Source organism: Dasypus novemcinctus, chromosome 7 (genome assembly GCF_030445035.2).
Source record: "Dasypus novemcinctus isolate mDasNov1 chromosome 7, mDasNov1.1.hap2, whole genome shotgun sequence".
Classification (NCBI taxonomy): domain Eukaryota; kingdom Metazoa; phylum Chordata; class Mammalia; order Cingulata; family Dasypodidae; genus Dasypus; species Dasypus novemcinctus.
Window position 1 is genome coordinate 17,988,211 of NC_080679.1, and position 22,974 is coordinate 18,011,184.

Below are 22,974 nucleotides of genomic sequence, written 5' to 3' on the forward strand. Positions count from 1 at the left end.
AAGCAATCTTGGTGTGGAGGGCTCCTACTTTCAGAAGATTTCCCTGCAGAAAACCATCAGACTCCCATGGAGGGACTGGTGGGGATATGGGAGGTATAACAACTGTGACATATGCCCCAAGCCTACTCCCTAGGAAAGGCCTACTCTGGAGGAGAAAAAGACATGATCAGAGTTTCCAAAACCTCACCTTGTCTGGCTAAAGAGAACTCCTTCTGACTCCAGTTCCTTCCAAGTGTCCTGTTTCACCTAAAAGAGTAGTACTAGAAAAACCCAGGATAGATTAAATAGTAAGGCATTGTACTGTACCTTATAATGTTAGAAAAATTCAATGTAACTCTTGCTCACCTGTCAGGAGGCACATAGAGCTACAGATTTAACACTAACCAGATTTAACACTACCAAAAAGGTCTGACTACGCACTTCCTCATTTTATTCACATCTGTTTTTATCTGCATCTTCATATCCTTCCTTATCTGTACATTCACCTATGTACCACCCCCCCCCCATTTTATCACCCCAAGGTTACCAAACCCCAGGTACCCTGCATACATTGCATATTTTAAGATTAAAGCAAAAACTTTTTTTTCTCACACCCTCTTTTGGAATGCCACCCTGATAATTAACTGTCTTTGTTTCAACTGGTATAAAATCTGTGAGAAAAACCCTTAACAGAGAGGCTGCTTTGAGATTGTACATCTCCAGACTCCCATCAGTGAAGAAATCCTCTTATCCTTCCTAGTCTAGTTCATTGTGTCTGTCTACTCTTTTTTTTTCAAGATTTATTTATTTATTTATTTATTTCCCCTTCTCCCCCCACCCTGGTTGTCTGTTCTCTGTGTTTATTTGCTGCGTCTTCTTCTTTGTCCACTTCTGTTGTTGTCAGCGGCATGAGAATCTGTGTTTCTTCTTGTTGTGTCATGTTGTTGTGTCAGCTCTCCATGTGTGCAGCGCCATTCCTGGGCAGGCTGCACTTTCTTTCACACTGGATGGCTCTCCTTACGGGGCACACTCCTTACGCGTGGGGCTCCCCTAAAGGGGGGACAACCCTGTGTGGCACAGCACTACTTGTGCGCATCAGCACTGCGCATGGGCCAGCTGCACACAGATCAAGGAGGCCTGGGGTTTGAACCATGGATCTCCCATGTGGTAGACAGATGCCCTAACCACTGGGCCAAGTCCGCCACCTGTCTATTCCTTGCCACACTAATGAACCCAGCCAGGGACTATCCCATCCCCTCTTCAAAAGGGAAATAATGATGATGCTGATAATAATATTAATAATAAACAAATTAGTTAACAGTGTTTAGAATTTCAAGGAAATGAATTGGGTGTGCTGCAACCAGGGAGAAGTGGGGCACAGAGGAAAAAAGTTTTACCAATGAGGAAACATTTGTGATGTCAGAGCACTGAGACACAAATGCACTAAAATCCTGAGCTTTAATGGGAATATTAGAAAATGTGTCCTTTCCCTCACACTTTACTACTATGCTAATGTCTCTGTAGTATAATAACAGCAGATTATAACAGAAAGAGCTGCAATACTCTATGAGGGGAAATACTTAGAGAAGCCCAAAGTCAAGAGAAGAGACAAAAACAAAGACACCAGAATAATCTGAAGTCTCTGGCACTCATAGGTACAACAAATGTTAAATATAGCTCAACTCATAGCCATATTAACATAGATCCTGATATTCAAGTGTATTTACTGAGTTCCTATTACTTGATACTATGTGTATAGTTTTCAGCAAAAAATTAAAAGTCATGTCAAAAAGGAAACAGCAGGGAAGCAGATGTGGCTCAACTGATAGAGCATCTGCCTACCATATAGAGGGTCCAGGGTTCATATCCTGAGCCTCCTGACCCATGTGGTAAACTGGCCCACACACAGTGCTGCCGTGCACAAGGAGTGCCATGCCACACAGGGCTGCCCCCACGTAGGGGTGCCCCACACACAAGGAGTGCACCCTGCAAGGAGAGCCATCCCATGCAAAGAAAGCACAGATGGGTCTGCACACATGGAGAGCTGACACAGCAAGATGATTGCAACAAAAAAGAGATGCAGTTTTCCAGTTCCGCTGGATAATGCAAGCAGATGCAGAAAAACACACAGCGAATGGACACAGACCACAGAAGGGGAAGGGGAGAGAAATAAATAAAATAAATCTTAAAAAAAAAAAAAGGAAACAGCCTTAAGTGATAAAACAATCATCATAACTAGATTCAGATATGGCAAACATATTGGAGTTATCAGAGAAGGAATTTTAAATAACTGATTAATATGTTAAGGGCTTTAGTGGAAAAAATAGATAATATGTAAGAATAGATACATAATGTGGACAGTTCTAAAAAATAATATCCAAGAAATGTTCAAAATCAAAAGCACAAAACAGTAATGAAAATAACCTTTGAAGAGTTCATCAGAGGACTTAACAAAGCCAAAGAAACAATCAGTGAATTTGAAGATAGGTCAATGGAAATGTCAAAAACTGAAATGCAAAGAGAAAAAAGAATAAAAATATTTAAAACAGAACAGAATATTCAAGAACTTTGTGGAACAATATCAAAAGGTAAAACTTGCATGTAAATACCAGAAAGAGAAAAAAATAAGCAGAAAAAAATTTTTGAAATAATAATAGATGAGACTTTGAAAAATTAATGATAGTAAAACAAAGATTCATGAAGCTTAGACAACAGCCAGCAGGATAAATACCAAAAGCAAAGAAAGAAGTCAAAAAAGAAAAATACTAAGGCTAATCATATTTCAACTACAAAAAATCAAAAACAAAAAGAAAATTATGAAAGAAGCCAGAGAAACACTTTACCTACAATAAAAGAAATCAGAGACCCAAAACTTCTTCAAAAATGAAGCCAATATCCTTGGGATTGTGGAATGAATGATGGACTGGAGTGGACTTACTGGTATTCTACTATAGACATTCTAGCAATGGAAGAAATTTTATCACTGCTATGCATGCAGTGACCACCTGAGTTTCTGAGGAGAGGAAGAGGGAAAAACATGTGTAATATGGGGGCTTTTTGGGACTTGGGAATTAATCTTGAATGCCATTGGAATGACCGATACAGGCCATTATATATCTTGCCATAACTTACAAAATTGTGCACAACAGAGTGTAAACTACAATGTAAACTATTACTCCACACTTAGTGACAATGCTCCAAAATGTGTTTGTTTATCAATTGTAAAAAATATATCATGCTAATGAAAGATGTTGTCAAGTTGGGAAAATGTAAGAGGGATTGGAAGCAGGACATATAGGAATCCCCTGTATTTTTTATGGAATCTAAGTATCTTTTTTAAAAAAGTAAAAAGTACATTTTAAAAAATGGAAAAAAGGAAACCAGAGAGAACACTTTACCTTCAATGTAAAAAGGGTAAGAATTATAGCAAACTTCCTATCTGAAACCATGCAAGCAAGAAGACAATCAAGTGAAATATTTGAAGTGTTAAAAGAAAAAAAAAATAAACACCTTAATGTTTTAATGATGCTCTTTCATAGTTTGTAACATTCTTTCACAACAATGCAAGGTATTGGTGGTGGGGTGATGTATGGGAGACCTGTAGGATAGCATCCATGTTTATTTTGTAAGTTCACAATTTTTGCTATCTACTTATTCTTCATGTACATTCATCTATGAATGATAAGCTTCAATTTTCAAAGAATTTAAATATAAATAAATAAATAAACATGAACTTAGAAATTATTCTTCAAAGGGAAAGGAGAAATAAAGATTTCCTCAGACAGATATACTCTGCAAGAAATATTAAAAGAAGTTCCTCAGGCAGAAGGACAGAAAAATGATTAAGTAAGAAATCTGGACCTACATATAAATAGAAGGGCATTGGACAAAGACAAATATAGAAGACAATAATCAGAATTATTTATATACATAAGATAAAATATACAATATACTTATATACAAATATCTGTAAACTAGAATGTATTATATATTTAAATATGTGTGTATTTTAAATATGCATAAAATTAAATAAAAACAACCCAAATAAAAGAACCCACTTTAAAGATAAAGACTCAGATAGGTGAAAAAGAAAGGGATGGAGAAAAATATATCATTTTAACAATAATCAAAAGGAAGCTGAAGTAGGTATCTTAATTTTAAGCAAAGTAGCCAAAGTAGATACTACCCAAGTAGTGGGGCTCCTGAGAGCTCGAGAGATATCCAGACACTATAGTCAGGGCAGATAGCTCAGGAGTTTGGCATTCTGTCAGTAGGCTCTACTTTGGAACTTATGCTCTGCAATGTGACAGAGTTTGACTAACTTATGTTTTCTCTACACATGGCTCTACTGTTTCTTCTATTTGAACTTATGATTAGTACCAGAGTTGGTAAGTATACATCCAAGAGACTTAAATCTTTGAGCTGTCCATTTGCAAGGTGGGCCCCGAGCCTCAGTGGATTTGCAACACCTACTCTTCAACTCATTGGACTCACCCAGGACAACAATCACGGAGGAGATGATGGAAAGCACCATACCAAGAAACTGAGAGAGTCTACAACTTCAAGCAAGAAAGTCCCAACCATCAGCCATGTGGGATCAAAGTCCCTTCTCAATGAGAGGAGGAGTGGACATCACCATCCCAGAATCCTCAGGATTGTGGAATGAACTATGGACCAAAGTAAACTTACTGTATTCTTCTATAGACTTATTGTGATTCTACCAGTGGAAGAAATTATATCATTGATGTGGAGGCTGTGGCCACTGGAGTTTCTTGGGGCAGGGAGAGGGAAAAACAGGTACAATACAGGGGCATTTTTGGGACTTGGGAATTGTCCTGAATGACATTGCAATGACTGATACAGGCCATTATATATCTTACCATAAGCTACAGAATCATATAGGAGAGAATGTAAACTACAATGTAAACTATAACCCATGCTTAGTGGCAATGCTCCAAAATGTGTTCATCAGTTGCAATGAATGCACCACACTAATGAAGGATGTTATTAATGTGGGAAAATGTGGGAGGTTTGGGGAGCAGTACTTATGGAAATCCCCTATATTTTTTATGTAACATTTATGTAATCCAAGTATCTTTAAAAAGTAATATATATATATATATATATTAAAAAAGGAAGTCGAAGTAGTGATCTTAATTTTAAGCAAAGTGGATTTGAGAAGAAGGAAGATTATGAAGTATAAAGAGGAGCATTACATGTAGATGAAAGGAGTTGATTCTCCAAGAAGACATAACCCTAAATGTGTATGGAAATAAAAAAATACTTGAGAGAATTAAAATACTTGCACGAAAATACTTGAGGGGAAAACTGATAGATCTAAAAGGAGATATAGATAAATACACTATTATAATTGGAGACATCAGTGCCTTCCTGTCAGTAATTGACAGATCATGCAGACAGAAAATAAGTAAGGGTAGAAATGATCTTAACAGCAATATAATCACATTGATCAATTAGGGGTTATAGAACACTTATTCTAACAATATAATACACATTCTCCCATCTTACATGGAACGTTCACTGATAGATCACATTCTGGGCCATAAACACACCATAACCAATTTCAAAGAATAGAAAACTTAAAACAAATACTCTCAGAGAACAGTAGAATTAAATAAGAAATCAAAAATAAAGAGCTGAAAATGCTACAAATATTAGGAAATTAACATGCTTCTAAATAGCTCATGAGTCAAGTAAGAAGTCTCAAGAAATTAAGGAGAAACATTATAAAATAAATGATAACACAATTATCAAAATTTGTGAGATGTAAAAAAAGCAGTGCTTAGAGAGAAATTTACAGCATTAAATATACCTATCATAAAATAAGAAATATATAAAATTGATAACCTAAGCTTCAACTTCAAGACATAAGACAACAAAGGCAATTTAAGTTTAAAGCAATTAGAATAATGTAAATAATAAAAAGAACTTGAGTAGATGTCAAAGAAATTGTTAAAAAAAATAGGAAAAAATAAAACAGAGAAAATCAGTGAAACTTAAGCTGGTTCTCTGAAATATCAATAAAATTGATAAACCTCTAGCCAAACTAACTAGGAAAGAAGAAAGAAGACTCAAATTTCTAATATCAGAAATGAAAAAATATATCAACACTACTAATCCTATGGACATTCAAATTATAATAAGGGAATATTCCAAATGAACCTATGACCACAGCTTCATAACTTAAATGTAATGTACCAATGCCTTGAAAGACACAAAATACCAAAACTCACACAAAGAGGGAGTGGGTGTACCTCAGTTATTGAGTGCCTGCTTCTCATGTCCCAGGTTCAATCCGTGGTACATCCTGAAAAAAAAAAAAAAAAAAAAACTCACACAAAGAGAAATAGATACCTTGAATAGCCCTGTATCTGTAAAGGAAGTTAAACCAGTAATTAACAACTTTCCATATAAGAAATCACCAGGCCTAGATGGTTCCACTAGTGAATTCTACCAAACACCTAAGGAGACAATAACACCAATTCTCCACAATCTCTTCCAGAATATAGACACATAGGCGACACATCTTAACTCATTCCATGAAGCCAGCATTACCCTAATACTCGAACCACATATTAGTAGAAAGAAATTGCTACATAAGAACATAAATGCAAAAATCCCCAACTAAGTGTCAGCAAATCAAACCACCAATGTGTAAGGGAAACCGGTTCATTCAGATGAAGAACATCTGCCAAAAGTTTACAGCTAATATCATAGTAAATAGTGAAAGACTATGCACTTTCTCCCTAATATCAGGACAAGGCAGGAATATCCCCTAAAATCACTCCTATTCCATCTGATACTAGACATCTTAGCTACAGAAATAAATAAGGAAATGAAATAATATATACAGATTGGAAAGGAAGAAAGGAAACCACATTATATGTTAATGGCATGATCTACCAAAAAAAAAAAGTTTTGGAACTAATAAGCAAGTATAGCTGGGTCACAGGATAGAATGTTATATGCAAAAGTTAATTGCTTTCCTCTATACCAACATTGAACAATTGCAATTTGAAATAAAAATCAATATCGTTTACAATAGTACAAATATGAACTGTTAAAGTATAAATCTAACAAAATATGTACAGTATTTGTTTGAAGAAAATACAAAGCACCGACGAAAAAATCTAAAGAAGATCTAAATAAGTGGAAAGATATTAAGTGGTCATAGATTAAAAGACTTAATATTGTTAAGATGTCAATTCTTACCAACTTAATTTACAGATTAAATGTCATCTTAATAAACATCCCATAATCCTTTATAGGTATCAAGAAACATACTCACAAATTTATATGGAAAGAAAAAAGACCCAGTATAGACAAAAAAATTCTGATGAAGAGTGAATTTGGAGGACTCAAACCACCAGATTTCAAGATTTACTATTAAGCCACAATAATCAAGATGTGGCATTAGAGATGAAATAGAAATATAGATAAATGAAACTGAATAGATGCCCAGAAATAGATGCAGCTGGTTTTTGAGAAAGGTGAAAAGGCAGTATAAAAAAAGGATAGCCTTTTAGCAAATGGTGCTGGAACTCTTGGATATCCATACACAAAGAACCTAAACACAAAACTTAACAAAATAAATCATACATCTAAACATAAAATGCAAAAATATAAAAATCCTAGAAGAATTGATTTGAGAAAATATACGTGATACTGAGTCTGTTGATGAGATTGAGAAATTCAAAAGAAAAAATTCTCTGAGAAGACACAATTAAGAGAATGACACCATTAATGGGAAGCAGATTTAGCTCAACTGACAGAGCATCTGCCTACCACATGGGAGGTCCAGGGTTCAAATCTTCAAATCCATGGCCTCCTGACCTATGTGGTGAGCTGGCCCATGCGCAGTGCTGACATACATAAGGAGTGCCCTACCACAAAGGGGTGTCCCTCATGTAGGGGAGCTCCATGTGCAAGGAGTACGCCCTGTAAGGAGAGCTACCCTGTGCAAAAAAAGTGCAGCCTGCCCAGGAGTGGCACCACACACATGAAGAGCTGATGCAGCAAAATGACACAACAAAAAGAGACACAGATTCCTGGTGCAAATGACAAGAATGCAAGCAGAAACCGAAGAGCACACAGCAAGTGGACACAGAGAGCAGACAATGGGGGGCAGGGAGAGTGGAGAGAAATAAAAAATAAATAAATATATAAAAATCTTTTTTAAAAAAGGAGAGAATGACACCATTAAGAGAGTGAAAAACTTTGCAATGAATGGAGACTATAAGAATAAAGGCAAAAGGAGCTGCACATAAACTTGTACTTTAGTTTTAAAGTTGTTTCCCATGGGCAGTAAGGATTAACAATTCTAAAACCACAATCCATTTGTCCTGGAAATGAGTCCTTTCAGTATATGGATGGTGGATGGTTGGAGGTAGGTTTCTCACTGCTGGAGGAGGAGATTACTGGCAAGAGGAGAAGGCTAAAATATTATATCTAGTAATGGATTAAAGTTAGAGACATCAGTATGAACTTATGCTTAAATTATTATTGATATAGAGAGCTACATGTAGAAATATTTATAGATATGTGTATGTAAATGGGTTAGTATACCCACATATATTTATTTGGTCTGTCAAGAGAACCTAAAAGAAACCACACCCTAGTAGCAATGAGCAAACCTAGAGCCCAGATCTTGCATTTTGTGATGGTTTGAAGATGAATGAACCATCACAAAACCTCAGAAGATAATTTCTTAATGTTAATCCATTTCTATGGATGTGGACCTATTATAGGTGATATCTTTTGATTACGTTACTTCAGTTAAGGGCCTGTTGAGTAGTAAGGCATGGCACGGTATGGGTCTTAATCCTCTTACTGGAGGCACTTATAAACAGTATGAATTCAGAGGAAGACAAAGAAAGTCACAGATGCAAAGAAAGAAAACCATAGGAGGCCAGAATCTGAAGGACTAAACCTGGAAGAGAAGTGAGAGACCAGGAGATGCTGCCATGTGCCTTGCCATGTAACAGAGGAGCCCAGGATCAGCAGCAGTAGATCATCAGAGAGAAAGCGTTAACTGATGATGCCTTGATTTGGACATTTTCACAGTCTCAGAACTGTAAGCTTTTAAATTAATACTTCCCCATTGTAAAAGCCAACCTTTTACAATGTACCTTTACAATGGTACAATATACTTTCTGGTATATCACACTTTGGCAGTCTAGCAAACTGAAACACCTTTCAATGTCAATGTTCAATAAAAGGAACCATGGCTTCTTGGAGAAATGGCTGACTCTAGGACTGGAGCAAGAGCAAACAAGTTAAGCCTGAAACATCTTAAAAGTACTTGTGCTTACATAAAGTGCAAAAGCCAACCAAACAAAACAAAACAAAAACAAAGTTGGGGGCACATGGGAGGAACTTAAGAACCCACTAAAAGAGCTCCAGTGGCCAAAGCTTAAACAATTTGAGGGAAAAAATAAAGTAGCATTGAAGTATTGAAATATATATATTCCAAAGTATAAAATAAATATCTAAGAATCCATAATTAAAGTAAATTGAAGTATTAAAAAATATATATATACCACAAAATATAAAATAAACATCCATGAATCTATACTGATATTTATTGACACTATATATATGTCTATATATATATATATATGATTGACTAAATAAATCAAGGGGGGAAATAAGACAAATCTCCCATGCAGATTTCCCAATAATTTATGTAGATAATTAGTCCTCAAGGAGGTGGGACATAACTTTCGACTTTTTAAGTATGAGTTGTGAATAGCAGTTTTTTTCTCCCTGGAAGAGAGAAAAAAAAAAAGAGTAACTTTACACTGGTGAAACTTGTCAAACACTACCTCAAGCCAGGTGACCAAAGTTCACATCAATAATACGTCATGTTGATAGCATGTACCTTTGATATGACATGATGAGAATGATACATTATCTCTTTGATCTTTATCCCAAAAAATCATAACTCCTGTCTAGCCATGAGAAAAACATCAGCTAAATCCTAATAGAGGGGGTATTCTGTGAAATACCTGACCGGTTCTGTAAAAACTCCCAAGATCCTCAAACACAAGGAAAGTCTGGGAGACTGTTGCAGCCAAGAGGCATTTAAGGATTCCTGGCAACTATGTGTAATGTACCATGGATGGAAAGCTGGAACGGAAAAAAAGATTGTAGGTAAAAACTCGGGAATTCTGACTAAGGACTTGGTTAATAATAATATATCAATATCATTCCATTTATGTTTTGACAAATGTACCATAACAATATAAAATGTTAATGATAGGAGAATGGGGTATGGGTATGTGGGAACTCTCTGTACTATTTTCACAGTCTTTCTTTAAATCTAAAATTATTCTAAAATTAAAAGTTTATTTAAAAATTTTTCACAAAGTATATATTTTTTTAAAAAAGCTACTGTTTCTATTCACTGAATACTGAAATAATACTACAGAATATGTATCTTCTTTTAAGGAGGAAAAGGAAATCCCTGGTGCTTTGCACAACTAAACAAAACTTGTAAAATACATTTTCTCTCCCAAACAGTGTTGATTATGGGTTATGCTTCTCTTCACATTTGTTTTACGAATACTTCATGGAAGAGACTTAAGCATAATTTTTACTTCAACAGTATGTTTTAATATCTACTAACCTCCATTTTAGGAAAGGTGCTAAGTTCAAGGGCAGCAATAGCACAAGGAGAAATGGAGTGGTTTTGGAGCTGCTTTGATCAACAGAGGGACAAACATGTAATAGGTTGTTTAACCAAAATTTTCGATATTTAAACTATGCAATTAAATGTTCTCAAATTCCAGGTCAGTTGTAATGCATAACCATCCTGGGCTAAAGACATGGAAGTTAAACAGCACCCTCTTAGACAATCAGTGGGTCAAGGAGTAAATTGCAAAAGAAATCAATAAATAACTTGAATGAAAATGACAACACAATATATAAAAACCTATGGGATGCAGCAAAAGCTGAACTGAGAGGGAAATTCATAGCCATAAATGACAATATTTAATAAAGAAGGAAGAGCCAAAATCAAAGACCTAACTGCACAACTGGAGGAATTATTTTAAAAAAACAACAAACTAACCTTGAAGGAAGTAGTGAAGATTAGAGCAAAGCTGAGTGAAGTTGCAAATAAGAAAGCACTAGAAAAAATTAACAAAACCAAAGGCTGATTCTTTGCGAAGATTAATAAAATTGACAAACCCTTAGCTATACTAACAAAAAAAGAGAGAAGATGCAAATACATAAAATAAGAAATGAGGAAGGGGATGTCACCACTGACCCCCCTGAAATAGAGTATCATAAGAGGATACTTTAAAAAATTGTATATCAACAAGATTGATAATTTAGAGGAAATGGACAAATTCCTGGAAACTTACAAGCATCATACATTGATGAAAGAAGAAATTGATGAACTCAGCAGACAAATCACAAGTAAAGAGATTGAATTAGTCACCAAAAACCTCCCAACTAAGAAAGCACAGGACCAGGTGGCTTCACAGGTGAATTCTACCAAAAATTGAGGAGAGAACTAACACCAATCCTGCTTAAACTCTTCCAAAAAGTAGAAGTGGAGGGAACATTGCCTAACTCATTCTATGATGCCAACATCATCCTAATACCAAAGCCTAGCAAAGAAGCCATGAGAAAGGAAAACTATAGACCGATCGCTCTGATGAATCTAGATGCTAAAATCCTCAACAAAATACTTTCTAATCATATTCAACAACACATCAAATGAACTATACACCATGACTAAGTGGGCTTCATCCCTGATATGCAAGGATGCTTCAACATAAAATCAGCAAATGTAATATACCACATAAACAGATCAAAAGAAAAAAAATCACATGATAATCTCTATAGATGCCAAAAAAGCATTTGACAAAATACAGCAACTTTTCCTGATTAAAAAAAAAAAAACTTGAAAAGATAGGAATAGAATGAAACTTCCTCAACATGATAAAGGATAAATATGAAAAACCCACAGCTTACATCATATTCAATGGTGAAATCTTAAAATCTTTCCCTCTAAGATCTGGAACAAGACAAGGATACCTACTCTCACCTTATTTAACATGTGTTAGAAGTACTTGCTCAAGCACTTAAGCAAAAAAAAAAAAAAAAGATGTAAAAGGCATACACATTGGAAAAAAAGAATTTGAAATTTCACTAATTACAGGTGGCATGATCCTATACCTATATATACTACAAAGCTACAGTGGTCGAAACTGTATGGTGTTGGCACAAGGATAGACATACAGTCCAATGGAACTAAATTGAGAGTTCTGATATAGATCCTCACATACAGAGTCAACTGATGTTCAGCAAGGCCACCAATCCTATTCAACTGGGAGAGAACAGCCTGTTCAACAAATGGTGTTTGGAGAGCTGGATATCCATATCCAAAACACTGAGAGAGGAACATGATCTCACCCCTCATACAAAAATTTACTCTAGATGGATCAAAGATCTAAATATAAGAGCCAAGACCATAAAGATCTTGAAAGATAATGTAGGGAAACATCTACAAGATCTTGTAGTAGGAATTGGTTTCATGAACTTTACACACAAAGCATGAGCAATGAAAGATAAAATAGATAAATAGGACCTCCCCAAAATTAAAAACGTTTGCATCTTAAAGGAATTTGATAAGAAAGTGAAAAGAAAGCCTACTCAATGGAGAAAATATTAGGCAACCATATATCTGATAGAGGCCTAATATCCAGCATATATAAAAACATCCTACACCTTGATAATAAAAAGATAAAACAACGCATTTTAAAAATGGTGATATGAATAGGCATTTCTCCAAAGAAGAAATACAAATGACTAAAAACATATGAAAAGATGCTCAACATCACTAGCTATTAGGGAAATGCAAATCAAAACTACAATGAGATATCATTTTATACCCATTAGATGGGTGGCTATTAAGAAAAAAAAAAACAGGACTACAAGTGTTAGAGAGGATGTGGAGGAATGGGAACCCTCATCCACTGCTGGTGGGAATGCAGAATGGTGTAACCATTGTGAATAGTCTGGCAGTTCCTCCGGAAGTAATTGCCGTATGATCCAGAAATCCCACTACTGGGTATATAACTAGAAGAATTGAAAGCAGGGACACAAACAAATACATGACACCAATGTTCATAGTGGCATTATTCATTATTGCCAAAGGTTGGAAACAACCCAAATGTCCATCAACAAATGAATGGATAAACAAACTCTGGTATATACCTACAATGGAATATCACTCAGCTGTAAGAAGGAATGGAATATTAACACAAAGGGGTAACATGAATGAACCTTGAAAACCTTATGTTGAGTGAAGCACTCCAGGCACTGAAGGACAAATATTACATGACCTCACTGATATGAATTAAGCAAATTGAGATGACCCAGAGAACTAGAGCATGGGACATAGGTTTATAAGAAATAGAAAAGGAGAAGAAGGTTGTGAGCCAACACCCATATGGGCAAAATCTATGATAAGGTGGAGGTGAGAATTCTGCTATTTCCTCCAAAAGAGGGGTGAGAGTCTTTCGAGAGCATAGACAGTGACTAATAGAGGAGGACAGACCAGTACGTCAAGCTCTCAATGTTGTTGCAAGTAACTATGAACCTTGTTTTTCAAGGAGTGATGCTTGGTGGTCACCTTGGTCCTGAGGGGAGGGGAGGGAGGAACATAATATATGGAACATAGGGCATTTTTGTGGTGTTGGAATTGTTCTACATGATCTTGCAATGATTGATATAGGTCGTGTTAAATTTCATCAAAATTTATTAAAGTATATGGTCCAAAATGTAAACCATAATGCAATTCATTGGTCATGGTTAGTAGCAATGCTTCAATATTTGTATATCAAGTGTAACAAATGTACCACCCACATACAAAATGTTATAAATAGACAAACGAGGAAAAGGGGGAGGATGTTGGGTATTTGGGAATCTCCTATATTCTGTATGTGACTTTTCTGTAAACTAAATCTTCTTTGAAGATTAAATGAAAAAAAAAAAAGATACTGGGGGAATAAATGGAAGAAAATGTCAATGTACTTATAAGACAACAGATTTTATAGTGAAGAAAGACATAATCCTAAAATTTATTTTTAAATTTTATTATTTTTTATTTCATTCTTTTTAATTTTTGTATTTCATTTATCTTTTTAAAACTATCATTGCTATTTCATTTCCTTATTTTATTCAATTATTTCATTGGCTTCATTTTTTTTTAAGATTTCTTTCTTTCTTTCTTTCTTTCTTTCTTTCTTTCTTTCTTTCTTTCTTTCTTTCTTTCTTTCTTTCTTTCTTTCTTTCTTTCTCTCCCCTTCCCCCTCCCCGAGAGCCTCTTTTTTGTTCAAATATGGCCTCTCTCTAAGCCAAATTCAGTATATAAATGTATTACCTACATGACTCCTGGTGATGAGCCTCCCTGGCACTGAGGGATTACTACCAAGCAACAACCAGCAGTGCAACTGGAAGAAGACCTTGACCAAAAGGAGGAAAGAGTAAAGACAAATGAGTTTATATCGCTAAAAGACTTCAAAGTGTATTGGGAGGTCATTCCAGAGGTTATACTTATGCACGTCTTAGCAGGATCTCTTTGACTGCCAAAGTAAATATTGCCTCAAATAGCAGGGCTCCTAAGGGATATGGAGACTGCTCGGGAGTTTGGTGCCCTGCCCTGCCAGTGAGCCCAACTTTGAAATTCATGCTCCTCAATGTGACTGTCAGACTCAGGTGTGGTTTCCCTACACGTAGTTCTTCTGTCCCTTCTATTTGAACCTATAGTTAGTACTAGAGTTGATAGGTATATGTTCAAGGGACTTAAGTAATTGGGCTGTCTGAATACCAGTTGGGCCCTGAACCTCAACAGAGTTGCAACACCTACTATCCAGTTCATTGGACTCACCCAGGACAATTAACAAGGAAATGATGATGGACAATGACCATCCCAAGGAACAGAGAAAGTCTACAACTAAACATCCACCTGCCCCATGGGATCAAAGCCCCCTCTCAATTAGAGGCAGAGTGGACATCACCCACCCCAGATTCCTCAGGATTGGGGAATGAATGATGAACTAGAGTAGACTTACTGTCATTCTGCTATAGGCTTATTGTTATTCTCGAAGTTGAAGAACATTTATCATTGATGTAGAGGGAGTAGCCACCAGAGGTTCTGGGGGAGAAAGAGGGGGAAAGAGGTGTAATAAGGGGGTATTTTCAGGACATTAGAATTGTCTTGAGTGGTATTGCAGTGACAGCTACAGGCCATTATGTACCTTGTCAAAACTTACAAAATTGAACATGAGAGAGTTTAAACTATAATGTAAACTCTAATCCATGCTTAGTGGCAATGCTCAAATATATGCTCATCAATTGTAACAAATGTACCACACTAATGAAGGATGTTGTTAATGTGGGAAAGTGTGGGAGGGGTAGGGAGTGGGCCATATGGGAATCCCCTACATTTTTTTAATGTAACATTTATGTAATCTAAATATCTTTTTAAAAAATCTGTATAATAATAAAAAAGAATGTGGGAAAATATAACTAATGTAATTTATAGACTATTAAAAAAAGCAGTCTGTGTTCATTCCAATCATTTAAAATTTCATTTATTTAAAGTTTAGCTAATTTAAGGAGAAAAAAATTAACAAATCAATTCATAAAAAAACAAATTTAGGCTTATTTCTTCATTTTAAAAGAGTTCTAATGGATTCTTTTAATTAATGGACCTTAGATGTATATGAAAGTGATTTGGACTTCAAAAATTTCATGTATTCATATTTTTTCCAAAACATTCTTTGTGAAATAAAAAGGTCTCACATGCAGTTACTAGCCTGGTAGATAATAACATTATACTCTGATCTATTTAAAAAAGAATTCACTTCTCCTGAACTTTCATAAGTTAAATAAGTCTGGGTCATGAAGTTTTTATGAACAAGCCTAAAGCACCAAGTCATATCTATGCACATCTGTCTAATTTGGCTTTACCCATTCTTTTTCAAATAGAGAAAGAAAAAGAAAGAAATCACAAAACTGAATATTTGCTTTACTATAGATTATATGTAGTATAGTACTAACCTAAGACAATGCTAATGAGCAAAGTATGCACCTCCACATAGAAAATTAAAATTGTTTATGTTAGGGACATTTAGAACACTTTTTTCAACTGACAGGAAAAAAAATCATAACTTTATATTTGGTAAATGGATAAGGAGGCACTCAGCTCCAGAAACTGAAATGATATACTATGAAAGATTCAAATAATGTGTCTATACTATTTTTAACACACATAAAATTGTTTCAGGCAATCATTAACAATGAAAAGAGGTTATCTGATTATTTTGACAGATATACTTGAGAAAGGGACAAATTAACTACAAACACTACTTAGATAAATAATATGTAGGAAGAGGAGGGTTGGAAGAAGGAAGGAGGAGCAGAGAATGTTAATCTTCTCAAAGCCCTCAAAGATTCTCAAAAACAAGAGGCTCTTGGATGTGACTATATAACTAATTTCTCTGGGAATACAGCAGCAGGAGTGTCATGGAATTACAGTTTTCTTGGCCTCAGAACACTTGGATTGGCTGTGCCAAGCTAGGGGAGATCCCAACTGTCTCAGAAAGTGCAGCCTTCGTGATTGCCCACTTCCACCGCCCATGAGCAGTGCATCAGATTCACAAAATTATTGTTTCTCCTCCTTCTTCTCCTCCTCTTTGTTCTTCCTTTTGTAAAATGCCCTTAACTTTAAAAATCCTCAGGGTACCAGCACAATAAAGTGATTCATTAAAATATTTTGTCCAACTGAGAGTAACATAATACAATGTATTTCATTACGCCTCTTCATCTTGGCAGGCAATTAAAAATGTAGGGTTTTTTTGTTTTTGTTTTTGTTTGGTTGGTTTATTTTGTTTTAATATCCTGAAGACAAATAAGCTGGGGGTAAAATAGTGTAATACCTCACGGTTGGTTCATATAAGAAATCGCTTTGCTTCCATTTCCCCAGAAGTATGCACTGGCTGCTTCGAATCTATTTCAAAAAGTAGATAGAGTAGATGTGAACCAATAAATAAAATAAGTAGCATAAACTTGGGCATGATTTTCAGGCATACAAGTCAAATCACCTCTCTTCTTGAAAGAGCAAGGGATCTGGATGCCTCCTCGGGAAGCTAAGAATTAAACCACACTGGTGCCTTAGTGACACCTTCTCTTTGGGGGCATCCGTGCATATGTGGGAACTAAGCAATTAAAGGGAGGGGCAAGCACCGTGCAGTACAGAAGGGAGTACCATCCTCTGGTACATCGATCCGGCTTTGATTCTTATGTCCTTGATGATGGAAAACTGCATCACCTGGACATTTGCAAATCACTCTGATGCCAGCTTCTGTTTTCCCCGATGATTCATCAGCTTCAGTCAAGAGCAGACCATGCTACAAAACAGAATGCTGATCAGAGACATAGCTTATTAATCCAGAGCAATGCTTAGGGATTTGTAGAGAAATAGCTGTCACTCCTTTATAATTGTACTATATTTTGCAGTTACACTATCTCAAAAGTGGCATGCACTGATATCATTGTCATCAGAAATGAGGATCTGGACTCAGAGAGGTAAGGGATTGTTCACACCAAAGGAGACGGTAGTTGAGGATTTCAGATCTGAAATTTGTGTCTTCAGACCTCAAATCCTACCTTTTTTTTCAAGTGCCAAAATAGGTATTTCCAAATGAATTAACCAAGACACTACAAACAGCAGTTTCTGAAACCATAGTCCCTCAGGAACCCTATGGTTTGCCTTGATTATTTTATCATGTTAACATCTTTGCTCTGCAATACACAGGAAAATAGTTGTGTAAATGCATGAACTGTTTTGATTGGGAAGTTGGTGTGTTCTTGAGAAAGGGAGTGAAAATTGGCCAGTGTAAATGGACATAAACGGTAGATCCAAGAGAGAGGAGTAAGGGAATGGGAGGAGCAGTGAATGACCAGAGAGGACAAGAATACTTATGTTTCAGGATTCAGATGGGGAGCAAAGACTTCTAAATGACATAGAAGGAAGACCATGTGGTATATAGCAGAGATGATGGTGGAAGCCTCAAGCACAGTGAGAATGCATGGGAGATAGGGTGGGAGGGACCAGGAGAAGGACAAGTTACGGCATCAGATCCCCTGATTACAATCCCAGCTCAAATATTCCCCAACTAAGTGACCTGTGACAAATCATTTACTTTCCCTGAGACACAGTTTTCTCTTCTGTATAATGGAGCTAAAAAACATCTGATTCACTTAAGACGTAAGATTTCTATAAGAATCAAATAACAAATGATTCCAAATAGCACACCATGTATGCTAATTAGTATCAATGGATGTGTGATATTAGCAAATTCACATTATTTTAGATTATAGCAATAAATTTATTTCCAGTGGTCAGCCAGAGTAGAATTTTCAGGTTCCCTCTGCCAAATTTAACAATGGCCTTTTAAATAAGTAGATAAATATATGCCATATATATATATATGTATATATATAAACAAAACTTGAAGTGAAAATGCAGTTCTCATTTAACAACCACATCTTCAGTGAACATTATGAAAAGTATAAATCTTCAGCCTAGTCACAGACCGTTAAGCTTATATCTGTAATTGTTATTGTTCTCTATGTGTCTGCTTCTAATTTACTCAGAAAACTGCTAAATCAGGATTATTAGAATTACATGCAAACAAGAAAAACTAGGATTGAATGGAGGTTGGAGAGCTTGCCTAATAGTGGGAAATTAGGAAAGTAAGAACACTGAGATATCACAGCATCTAAGATAGACACTGGGAGATTGTTTTTAAATTAAATTCCTTATTCTGAGTTGTGTTCTAAACAAGTAGACTCGCCACTCACTGATTTCCAGATAGAAGGATAATCACTATGGCAGCTATTCATTCACTTACATAAAAAAAACCTTGCCTTAAAAACTCACAACCTAGAATACTGCAAGACCAGTGATAGACACTCGTATTACAGAATTGACAAAGATAAGAAATTATCAATCTGATAGAGCAAGAAACACTTTAGCAAACAGGAATACAAAATCTTTTAGAATAGTAAGCCTTCTGTGTGTTCACCCTGAATTAATCTAATGCCACTTTCCCATTTAACATGCTAATCAGTTCAAGGGCAGCAGCCATATTTTATTTATCTCCACACACCAGCGCCTAGACTGAGAAGGAAAAGTTGATATAACTGAATTCACAGACTGTTCCACGTTAAGCACTATTGACTGCCGCAAACCAGGTATACTCACTCTGATAATATGCAACTCATGTAGTTGTAACAAACACAACTTCCCAGTTAGCACTTGGACTGAGTTTATGGTTACGGGGAGGTTTGCAAAGCCAGCAGGAGAACTTCCCAAGGAAAGATCCTCTTTGGCTGAACTTGCCATTGCTTGGTTTCAGGCTTTTATTTCACCTCCTGAGGATACCAATGCACTTGGTTCTACTGCTGATTCAGAAAATATTTCAGTAATTCTCGTTTTGACACCCACACCTCCTCACCCACATCCACAGGAAGAAATTGTGAACATTTGTTTTACATTTACATTTGAATTGATCATTCTCAAAGGCTTTTGTTTGGCTTGGTCAGTTGGTTGTGTTTTTTGTTTTATTTTTTAATCTGCCTCTTCTTTCTCACTATGGATGAGTCTTTTCTCAATGCCCGAAGAGCACTTACAAGGTGACTTGTATTCCCAAGTTCTTGTTAAAAGATGTGACTTTTGCGAGTTTGAAAGCACTGTCCAAACATTGAGAAATATTTTTAAAGAAAGTTTCCAAGTGGTGGTGAGTGAAGCAAAAGTGCAGAAGTGGCTAGCTGAGGTTCGTCACGATTACTTCCAATATACTCTTCTGCTCTTCCAGTCATACCCTGTATGATTCGCAGACCCCATCTGGCACAACCGATTGAATGTGAAATACATGCTTCTTGTATTACCTCTGTACCTTGCATACCTTGGCCTGTATGTTCAAATACGCCAAATTCTAATATCAAAGGGAGAAAGCTGGGTGCCTAGAAATTCTGGAAGAACAGAATGAGCACTTAAAAATATGATTATCTTCTGTTGTATGTTTTGGTCCGAAAATGCTATTTCCACTGTGCATTTCAATTGGCCTCTCAAAGTATGATATGCTTAATTAATAACCATCATGTGGCTGGGAGTAGAGCTGTTTACCAAATTTATTTCCTCCTTCTCCTGTATCTACACCTAACCTGCATTTCCAAGCTACCCTGACTGTTTATGGGACTAGCCCATGGAATATTGCAGAATTGATATGCACTACAACCTGGCCTGGCTCATAAAGACCTCTGTGAAGCCTAGATAGTCTTCATTCCTCTCCTGAGTGCATTATTAGATAGTACAGTTGTTTTGTTGAATGCGGTTTCCATATTTTTTTTTTTGGTTGGTTTTAGTCAAGACACATAAACAGTAGAAGTCTTTATAGCAATAATATGTACTTAGCCAATTATTGGCTGATTGAACTAATAATATGATATAATGAATGCATGGATAGTTAAGCAAATAGTGCTTATTCCATGCAAAGTGTGATTTTTGCAACACTCCTCTTTGAAAGGTAACTTTGCCTACATGCTAAAAGCATGGTCCCTGATCGTAGAGTAGAGGGATTAAATCTCTGCGCCATCATCCACCAGCTGTGTAATCTTATGCTTGTATGAATTTCCAAGGGCTGCCATAAAAAATTATCACAACATTGTGAATGTAATTAACAGGACTGAATTATATGTTTGAATGTGGTTAAATGGTGAAATTTTACATTGTATATATGTTACAAGAATAAGGATTTTCTAAAAGACACAGGACTGTACAACACAAACAGGAAACCCTATTATAAACAATGGACTACTGTTAAGAGGACAATTATACAAATATTATCTCATGAATTGTAACAAAAGTACCCCACTAATGCAAGGTGTTAGGAACAGAGTATTATATGTGAACTCTTCCTTTTATACATGTTTTTTTCTGTAAACCTTTCCTAATAAAAAATTTTATTTAAAAAATTCACACAAGCTGGGTGGCTTAAAAACAACAAAAATGAATTCTCTCACAGTTCCAGAGGTGAAAAGTCCAAAGGCAAAGTGTTGGCAGCACCATGCTCCCGCCAGGAGATCTAGGGAAGTCTCTTTCCTTTTCCACTTTCTGGAGGTCTCAGTCATTTCTTGGCTGCGGCAGCGTCTGCCTTCACACGCCCATCTTCCCCGTGTGTCTCCCTCTCTGTGTCCAAAGTTCCCTCTTCTTTAAGGACACTAGTCAGAATGATTTAGGGACCATCGTAATATAGTATGATTTCATCTTAACTAATTATATTTGTAAGGATCCTATTTCCAAGTAAGGCCACATTGATCGGTAACTGGGGATTAGGACATGGACATATCTTTTGGGGAGAAATAATTTAACCCACAACAGGGCCTTTCCCCAATTAGTTTCTGAAAGTAGATCTTGAAATCAATGGGATAATTAGATTAATTCTTCCTTAGAAACATTCTTAATAATTGCTCAGGGAACTTGCTATAGTGTCCTAGACTTTTTAGAAAGGCTAACCAGAATGGTGAGTGGTAATGCTGACTGGTTTTGTCAGTCCATTCCTTTGCTATGCATCAGAAGTGTAACTTGGGGCTGGCACAGAAATACTTTGAAGTGAGTCAGAATAATTTGGAAGCCATGATTAAAGAGGACTTGTTTACAAAATAAACTTCAGGATTACAGGAAAACTTCCTCAGAGACTTTTTTTAGGTCTTTGATTCAGTGAACCAGATCTCGCTTTTCTCCCATGGGGTGAAGCTGACCTAGACCACAATAGAGAAAGTCTCGTAGATAAGCTTGCCAACTCCATGCCCAAGACAATTAGTGGGAAACAAACTGTAGCCTTTAAAGAGCAGGTGGAAGAAAGCTGGGAAACACAAAATCAGCCTTTGGCCATATCTCCTTTTTCACTGACCATTCATAATTTTTACAAAGATCTAATTAAAGAGAAGATGTTTTATTTTTCATCTTGGAACTATAAATATTGTACTGCCAATATAGAATTTGTTGGGGCAGGTGATGAAATTGCAGTTTCTAAACAAAGAGGAAAGCCTTTGATTGTCATACAATTTTAGATGTCCTCTCTTTCACTTTTGTTATTTTTGTGTTTTTCCCTCATAGATGATACTTCCCATTGAATCATCCTGTCCATTCCTGAGGATTCACTATCCTGAAAGACTGCTCTTACAAGAAACAGAGAAGGCTCTTTGTACTGTGATCCCAGCCTCTAACCCATAGCATGAAACATTATTATCACTCAATACTTAGTTGTTGAATACAGGGAATAAAAACCACTAGGCTCTTGACCTCAAACGTCACCTTTTTGAAATATTGTACCAACTTCCCATATGTTAGCTTTCCACGTAAGCTATGTATAGACTCACATTAAAGTCAGAAAATGTAAGATTCTCTTCTGAAGTGTCTTGCACTAGTTCCCTTCATCATGAAATCATGTCATTCAACAAGAAAATTTATCTGATCACTCCATGTACTATTGTCCAATGTCTGCCCCCTGTTACTCTCTATCGTAGTATTGTTTTGTTTTCTTCTTTATTATTATTGAAGATGATACAATTATTGTGTATTCCCTCCTCTAGAAATGACATTCAAAGTCCATGCAGGCAGAGACCTGACCACTCTTAATCATTACTCATTCCCAATGCCTGTCATAGTGCTTGCACACAGTAGAAGCTTAATAAATATTTGTTGAAAATGAATTAATAAATTTAAGAAAACATGAATGTCTAATTCAATACAATTTAGTCTTCATTTTTGAATTTTAGGAAGAGTTTTTGAAAAGAGTTTTTAGCTATATTTTAGCCACATGTTATATATCATATTTATGGCATTTGGATTATTATGAAATGTGAAACAACTTTATCAAGAAATTTCAT